Source organism: Eurosta solidaginis, chromosome 3, assembly GCF_040869045.1.
Source record: "Eurosta solidaginis isolate ZX-2024a chromosome 3, ASM4086904v1, whole genome shotgun sequence".
Taxonomy (NCBI): Eukaryota; Metazoa; Arthropoda; class Insecta; order Diptera; family Tephritidae; genus Eurosta; species Eurosta solidaginis.
Window position 1 is genome coordinate 140,628,004 of NC_090321.1, and position 9,910 is coordinate 140,637,913.

The window sequence follows — 9,910 nt, forward strand, 5'->3', positions numbered from 1 at the left end:
TTTTCGAGATATCGCCATAAAGGTGGACCAGGGCTGACTCTAGAATTTGTTTGTACGATATGGGTATCAAAAGAAAGGTGTTAATGAGTTTTTTAAAAGGGCGTTGGCCTCAGTTCTATAGGCGGACGCCTTTTCATAATATCGCCATAAAGGTGGACCAGGGGTGACTCTAGAATTTGTTTGTACGATATGGGTATCAAATGAAAGGTGTTAATGAGTATTTTAAAAGGGAGTGAGCCTTAGTTCTATAAGTGGACGCCTTTTCGAGATATCGCCATAAAGGTGGACCAGGGGTGACTCTAGAATTTGCTTGTACGATAAAATGAAAGGTGTTAATGAGTATTTTAAAAAGGAGTGGGCCTTAGTTCTATAGGTGGACGCCTTTTCGAGATATCGCCATAAAGGTGGACCAGGGGTCACTCTAGAATTTGTTTGTACGATATGGGTATCAAATGAAAGGTGTTAATGAGTATTTTAAAAGGGAGTGGGGCTTCGTTCTACAGGCGGACGCCTTTTCGAGATATCGCCATAAAGGTGGACCAGGGGTGACTCTGGAATTTGTTTGTACGATATGTGTATCTAATGAAAGGTATTAATGAGTATTTTAAAAGGGAGTGGGCCTTAGTTCTATAGGTGGACGCCTTTTCGGGACATCGTTATGAAGGTGGACCAGGGGTGACTCTAGAATTAGTTTGTACGATATGGGTATCAAATAAAGGTGTTAATTAGTATTTTAAAAGGGAGTGGGCCTTAGTTCTATGGGTGGATATAGTGTTAACTACTTTGTACTCTTTACTTTAATTTTTAAAATAATTTTTATTGAGTTTTCGTGTTAACTTAAAATTTTTGAATAACTTCAAAAAAAGAAAATTCTAATTAGTTTTGAAAATATCTGAACTCAAAAATAAACAAAATATAAATTTTTAAAAATAAAATAAATATTTGGTTAACCACCAAATATATTGGCGATTCTACCAACGGACCTAAATTTTTATATAAGTCTATACGTGATACAATTACTAAAGGTGACGCTTTACGTATCGCAAAACTAACCAATAAAATACCGCAAATAAAAGTGTAACTAAGTGACGTGCTATCAAAGAAAATTTGTTTTAGTTACCTGAACCAACTTATGAAGAAATAACTTAATATATATTACGTCTGATGGGTCAAGTAAAAACACCATCATCACAATACATCAGTGCTATGACAAATATGTGATTTTTAAATTAATATACTAGAAAATAAAATAAAACAGATTTAATATTTACAAGAATTATTCAATGCAAAAATCAACGAATTTAAATTAAACTGCCGCTTAATTTTAATAAAAGAGACCAAAAAATTGTGAACCTAAACGAAAATCGTGTTTATTAATAACAAAACAAAGAAGCTTAAAGTAATTTTAAAGAACTACTGACCCATTGACAAAATATTTTCACTTCCTATCTGATATTTAAATCGACATATACTCTTGGCATTGAAGAAGTGAAAGAATATGCGAAAATGTTTGAAGTCGACTTACGTACATCTTTACTGTCTTATATATTAAACTCAAAATTTATTAAGATAATACCGCTAATTCCTTCCTACAATTCATTTATATATCGAAATAGTTTAATATTCAACGAAACATCATCATTTTGTATGCCATTTGTTGGAATCATTCGTAACCTTTAACGTCCTCTTCACTAATTACAAAGCCATTGCATAACAAAACCATTGCATAACAAAGCCATTGCATAACAAAACCATTGCATAAACAGCAACAACGATGTATTTAATTGTCATCACATCAAAAAAACGCAATTGATTCGCTTTACAATCATCAATCAACTACTTATTAATTTTAATATTTTTTTACTAATTTAGTTTTATGTAAGTATACTTTTTATTTTAATATCATATTAAAAATTTTCCAATTATAATTTAAATTAAAATTTTAAACCTTTTAAACTTTCAAATTTATTTTAAGATTATTTTGATATTTTAACAATTTTAATATAAATAATTTAAATTTACTTATTTTTTATATAAAATTAAATATTTTATTTAAATTGTTAACTCCCTTTCCAAAAAAAAATCTTAAATATTTCCTAATTTTCAAATTTTTCATTTAATTTTTTTTTTCATATGGTTCTACGTTCACCAATACGAACTCGTAAGTTTACAAATTCGGAAAATCAAAACAACAATTATACAAATAACACAATGACTCACAATACAACTCAAAATTCTAATATTAATACAACACAAAACAACATCTCTAATATAACACAAGATACTTCAACACAAGATAACTTTACAAATTTGCCTTCTACTAAATCTATTAAATTACCACAATTTTGGCAAGATTGTCCTGATGCCTGGTTTTTAATTGTTGAAGGACAATTTGAAATTAATAATATCACTGATGATAATTTAAAATTTCAAAATGTTCTAATTACTCTTCAACGAGATACTATTTCTAAAATTTTAAATGTTATTAACCCTCCTCCTCTTTTTAATAAATATGATACAATCAAAAAAATTCTATGTGAAAGATTTTCTCTTAGCGAAGAAAAATGATTAGAACAATTATTTTCAAAAGCTGAACTTGGTGATCATTCACCATCTGAATTATTCAGATTTATGAAATCACTTATAGGTTCTGATTCCATAGTTAGCCAAGAATTACTCTTTAAATTGTGGATTCGTAAATTACCACAAAAAATACAAATTCATTTGACTTCCAATAATAATCAAAACACAGATGAAATTATTATTTTAGCTGACAAACTTTTTGATTTAATCAATATTCCTCATTTTTCCAAATCTCCTGTAGTCTCAAGTATAAATAATAATAATAATAATGAATTAACCACTGCTATTTTTGAAAATTTAAATAAAATTTCTAATAATATTAATCAATTACAAATCCGTTCAAGATCTAAAGATAGAAATAGATCTAAATCTCGAAATTTTTTAGGATCAAGAAATTTTTCAAACAATCGTAATTTTAATTCACAAACAACTATTTGTTGTTATCACAAAAAATTTAAGAATAACGCTCTCAAATGTATACCCCTATGCAATTTTAATCAAAATCATAATTCAAATTACGAACAAAATTTAAACTGAAACGATCCATTATGACGGTGACGGATAATGGAACTATTATTAAACCTACTCGTCGCCTATTCACATTTGATAAATTCAATAAACTTAATTTTCTTATCGATACCGGTGCAGTTGTATCAATTATTCCCTTTTCTAAATTTAAAATTTATAAAAGAAATTCGGATCTTACTTTGACTGCAGCAAACGGTTCTTCAATTGAAACTTTCGGTACAAAACTACTTAAAATTGATTTAGGTTTAAGAAGAGATTTTGAATTTCCATTCATTATTGCGAATATTGATACACCAATTTTAGGAGCAAACTTTTTAGAAATAATGGATTCTACTACAAAAATTAAAGTTGCTGGATCTTCTGGATGTTCTGATATTTTCTCACTCAAAATTCCTATTGTCGAAAATAAGTTTTCAAAATTTTTTAATGAATTTCCATCTATTACCTACGAACCAGATTATACTAAAAAAGTTAAACACCATACGGTTCACAGGATAGAAACAAAAGGTATTTTACCATTTTCGAAACCCAGACGTCTTGATCCAATCAAACTTAAAATTGCTAAAACTGAATTTGAATTTTTAGTTAAAACTGGTATATGCAGACCCTCAAATTCTCCTATTGCATCTCCACTTCATCTCGTTCCTAAAAAGAACCAAATGATTGGAGACCTTGCGGAGACTATCGAAGACTTAATTTTATTACTACACCAGATCGGTATCCTTTACCACATATTCACGATTTAACAATTGATTTAAAAAACAAACAATTTTTTTCCAAAATTGATCTTGTGCGTGCCTACCACCAAATTCCAATGGCAGAAGAAGACATTCATAAAACTGCAATAACTACCGCTTTTGGAATGTTTGAATTCGTAAGAATGCCCTTCGGTTTACGAAACAGTGCTCAAACTTTCCAACGCTTTATTAATGAAGTATTTTCTGATTTCAATTTTGTATTTACATACATTGATGACATTCTTATTGCCAGTGATAATGAGGATCAACATATAAATCATTTAAAATCAGTTTTCAAAAGACTTGAAGAATATAATTTAAATATTAAACCTTCAAAATGTACTCTCGGTGTAAATAAATTAAATTTCTTAAGTTACGAAATTTCAGGCGAAGGTATTAAACCATCTTTAGATAGAATTGAAATCATAACAAATTTTGAAAAACCAATTTCTATAAATAAATTACAAAAATTTTTAGGTATGATAAATTACTATCACAGATATATTAAGATGTTAGCAACAGAACTTAGTCCTCTTCATGAAATGTTAACACATGCAATTAAAAACAAACTCAAACAATTAAATTGGACAAAAGAAACCACAACAGCTTTCGAAAATGTTAAAAAACTTTTTGCTAAAAATACTTTACTTACACATTTCGACAAAAATGGTACTTTATCATTAGCAGTAGATGCATCAAATGTTGCTATTGGGGCAGTTCTTCAACAAACTAGCAATAATATACTAGAACCTTTAGCTTATTTTTCAAGAAAATTAACTACAACAGAAACTAAATATTCAACATTTGATCGTGAACTTTTGGCAATTTATAATTCAATTAAACATTTTCTTGAAGGTAGAACTTTTACAATTTATACTGATCATAAACCTTTAATTCATGTTCTAAATTCTAAAGTAGATAGATCTCCTCGTCAACTACGTCATCTTGAATATATTGCTCAATTTACAAATGATATTCAATATATACGTGGAAAAGACAACATAGTTGCCGACACACTTTCCCGTATTCCAGAAATAAATGCAATTTCAACTCAAGATATAAATTTAGAAACTTTATATAAAGAACAACAAACTGATACATTTTTACAAAAAACCATTTCTGATCCAAATTCTAAAAATAATTTAAAAGAAATTCATATTCCAGTTATTAATTTAAACATATGGTGTGATGTTTCTCTACAACCTTTTCGACCTTATGTTCCACATTCTATGAGAAGAATTATATTTGACAAAATTCACTCATTATCTCATCCAAGTATAAGAACAACTAGAAAATTAATTCAAAATAAATATTATTGGCCTAACATGCGTAAAGAGATTAACGATTGGACTTCATCTTGCATCAATTGTCAAAAATCCAAAATTTCAAGACATACTAAATCTCCTATCCAAAAAATTCAAATACCACCAGGCCGTTTTGAACATATTCATATGGATATTGTTGGACCTCTTCCAGTTTCAAATGGAAATTGTTATATTTTAACAATTAATGACAGATTTTCACGTTGGCCTGAAGCTTATCCGCTTAAAGATATTTCAACAAATACTATAGTAAAAACTTTTATTCAAAATTATATACCACGATTTGGTATACCATTAAATATTACAGTAGATAAAGGTTCACAATTCACCTCAACATTTTTTACAGAATTAACTAAACTTTTAGTAACTCATAAAATTCATACATCTCCTTACCATCCCCAAGCAAATGGCATGATAGAGAGATTTCATCGAACTTTAAAAGCAGCAATTATAGCATCAAACGACTCGGTTCATTGGTCTGACATTTTACCATTCATTCTACTTGGTTTACGAACTTCTATTAAAGAAGATTTAAAATGTTCATCTGCTGAACTTGTTTATGGCCAAACACTTAGAATACCTGGTGAATTAATTATTTCAAATAGTAATAAAGAACATGATTTTTCTAATGACGCTCTTCATAAAATAAGAGAATATTTTTCGCTTGTTCGTTCTAAAGTTTTTCATCATAACAAAGAAAATTTTTTCGTTCCTAAACAATTAGAAAATTGTGAGTATGTTTTTGTTAAAGTTCTTCGTAAATCTAATTTAGAATCACCTTATGAAGGACCTTTTAAAGTTATCTCTAAGAAACATAAAACATTTACAATTCAATACAAAAATACTATTAAAAATATTTCAATTGATTTACTTAAACCAGCAAACATACTTATTAACACTAATTTAAATACAAATACATTAAACAACAAAAAACAAAAAAAAGGTTACATTTAATATTAATTAATAATTTGTTTGTTTCAAATTTTCTTGGAGGGGGAGTAAATATAGTGTTAACTACTTTGTACTCTTTATTTTAATTTTTAAAATAATTTTTATTGAGTTTTCGTGTTAACTTAAAATTTTTGAATAACTTCAAAAAAAGAAAATTCTAATTAGTTTTGAAAATATCTGAACTCAAAAATAAACAAAATATAAGTTTTTAAAAATAAAATAAATATTTGGTTAACCACCAAAGTGGACGCCTTTTCGAGATATTGCCATAAAGGTGCACCAGGGGTGACTCTAGAATTTGTTTGTACGATATGGGTATCAAATGAAAGGTGTTAATGAGTGTTTTAAAAGGGAGTTGGGCTTAGTTCTATGGGTGGACGCCTTTTCGAGATATCGCCATAAAAGTGGACCAGGGATGACTCTAGAATGCGTTTGTACAATATGGGTATCAAACGAAAGGTGTTAATGAGTATTTTAAAAGGGAGTGGGCCTTAGTTCTATGGGTGGACGCCTATTCGAGATATCGATATAAAGGTGGACCAGGGGTGACTCTAGAATTTTTTTGTACGATATGGGTATCAAATGAAAGGTGTTAATGAGTATTTTAAAAGGGAGTGGGCCTTAGTTCTATAGGTCGACGCCTTTTCGAGATATTGCCATAAAGGTGGACCAGGGGTGACTATAGAATTTGTTTACGATATGGGTATCAAATGAAAGGTGTTAACGAGTATTTTAAAAGGGAGTGGGCCTTAATTCTATAGGTGGACACCTTTTCGGGATATCGTTATAAAGTTGGACCAGGGTTGACTCTAGAATGCGTTTTTACATTATGGGTATCAAACGAAAGGTGATAATGAGTATTTTAAAAGGAAGTGGGCCTTAGTTCTATAGGTGGACGCCTTTTCGATATATCGCCATAAAGGGTGTTTGTACAATATGGGTGTCAAATTAAAGGTATTAATAAGAATTGTAAAAGGGAGTGGTGGTAGTGGTATATGTGAAGGCGTTTTCGAGATATCGACCAAAATGTGGACCAGGGTGACCCAGAACATCATCTGTCGGGTATCGCTAATTTATTTATATATGTAATACCACGAACAGTATTTCTGCCATGATTCCAAGGGCTTTTGATTTCGCCCTGCAGAATTTTTTCATTTTCTTCTACTTAATATGGTAGGTGTCACACCCATTTTACCAATTTTTTTTCTAAAGTTATATTTTGCGTCAATAGACTAATACAATTACCATGTTTCATCCCTTTTTTCGTATTTGGTATATAATTATGGCATTTCTTTCATTTTTCGTAATTTTCGATATCGAAAAAGTGGGCGTGGTCATAGTCGGATTTCGGCCATTTTTTATACCAATAGAAAGTGAGTTCAGATAATTATGTTAACTGAGTTTAGTAAAGATATATCGATTTTTGCTCAAGATATCGTGTTAATGGCCGAGCGGAAGGACAGACGGTCGACTGTGTATAAAAACTGGGCGTGGCTTTAACCGATTTCGCCCTTTTTCACAGAAAACAGTTATCGTCCTAGAATCTAAGACGCTACCAAATTTCACAAGGATTGGTAAATTTTTGTTCGACTTATGGCATTAAATGTATCCTAGACAAATCAAATGAAAAAGGGCGGAGCCGTTCTCCTATTTTGCTAATTTTTATTAGGCATATATATAGTAATAGGAGTAACGTTCCTGTTAAATTTCATCATGATATCTTCACCGACTTCCAAATTAAAGCTTGCAAAACTTCTAAATTACCTTCTTCTAAAAGTGGGCGGAGCCACGCCCATTGTCCAAAATTTTACGTATTTTCTACTCTGCGTCATAAGCTCAACCCACCTACCAAATTTCATCGCTTTATCCCTCTTTGGTAATGAATTATCGCAATTTTGCGATTTTTCGAAATTTTCGATATCGAAAAAGTGGGCGTGGTTATAGTCCGATATCGTTCATTTTAAATAGCGTTCTGAGATGAGCGCCCAGGAACCTACATACCAAATTTCGTCAAGATACCTCAAAATTTACTCAAGTTATCGTGTTAACGGACGGACGGACGGACGGACGGACATGGCTCAATCAAATTTTTTTTCGATACTGATGATTTTGATATATGGAAGTCTATATCTATCTCGATTCCTTTATACCTGTACAACCAACCGTTATCCAATCAAAGTTTATATACTCTGTGAGCTCTGCTCAACAGAGTATAAAAAACAAATAAATAATCATTACAAAAATTATTTTTCTGGCCTTGAGCTCTTTTCGAACCTTGAATACTTTATCTATAGGCCGATAAAACAAAAATAATTGACAACGTTTTTAGCGGACATTTTTGGGTGGGTCATGAAAAAACCTTAAAAATAAAAAATTCGCAGGCTCAAAAATTATTTATTTGGGTATGAATAGTGGAACTTTTTTTCCTGAGCCCAAATCCCATCGAAAAATCGATGGCGCGATATCGGTTAATAAATGTACCCAGTCTAATACATATACACATCATCTGCACATAGTTACGTTTATTAGGCATTGCTTTTTACATATGTTATATATTTGTTATGTTATTTTGGGATCACATCACATGATATTACGGTTACTCCCTTTTGGAGCTAGAGTTATAAATAAGCAAGTAAAACATAAAAATAACAGTTTTTTTGTATAAATAAATCAGCAGAAGCCTGCCTAAAAATCTACTAATAATTTTTTTGTGTAAAACCGTTGTATTTTGCAACATATCACGATTCTAAATTGTACTCTTCTTCTCGTATACGCCAAGAAATAGCTCAATTTTTCTTCGAGTTATGGCTCCCGAAACATAGAAAATTGTTTAGTCAAATAAGGGGCAGTCCCACGCCTATTTCCAAAAATTTTAATATTTTCTACCTACTTGTTATAATTTAACTTAGGAAGTAAAACACCATTGATATTAAGCTCTTTTTCGCAAAGGTATAGCTTATTATATTGGTCTACGACCCTTTTAAAAGTCTTTTATATAAATTTGGGTGTGGTCCTTAACCGATCTCATCCATTTTTTCTAGAAATATTTCCTGCTATAAGGAAAGTATTATTCCCAATCATATTACGATCCGTTAATTTTTCTTCGAATTATAGCTCCCGAAACGTAGAAATTTGCTTGGTCATAAAAGGGGCGGTGCCACGCCAGTTCCAAAAATTTTAATTTTTTGCTTTTTTTTTTTAAATTCCACTTGGGAAACGAAATACCATTTAGATAAATATTAATATAAATATATAAAACTTATAATATTTTTAAAATTGATTTTATCACAATGGGCGCTGCCATGCTCACATATCAAATTTAAACATTCTAGGTGTATTATTTTCTAGATAATCAGGTTTTTTTATACTCAGCTGAGCAGAGCTCAGAGTATATTAATTTTGTTCGCATAAGGGTACCCCATAACGGCATAAACTAATCGAGATATATATAGACTTCTATATATCCAAATGATCTGGGCGAAAAAAGAAATTCATTTAGCCAAGTCCGTCCGTCCGTCTGCCCGTAAACACGATAACTTGAGTAAATTTTGAGGTATCTTAATGAAATTTGGTATGTAAGTTCCTGGGCAGTTATCTCAAATTTCTGTTTAAAATGAACGAAATCGGACTATAACCACGCCCACTATTTCGATATCGAAAATTTCAAAAAACCGAAAAAGTCCGATAATTCATTGCCAAAGACGGATAAAGCGATGAAACTTGGTAGGTGGGTTGATCTTATGACGCAGAATAGAAAATTAGTAAAATTTTTGACGATGGGCGTGCCAC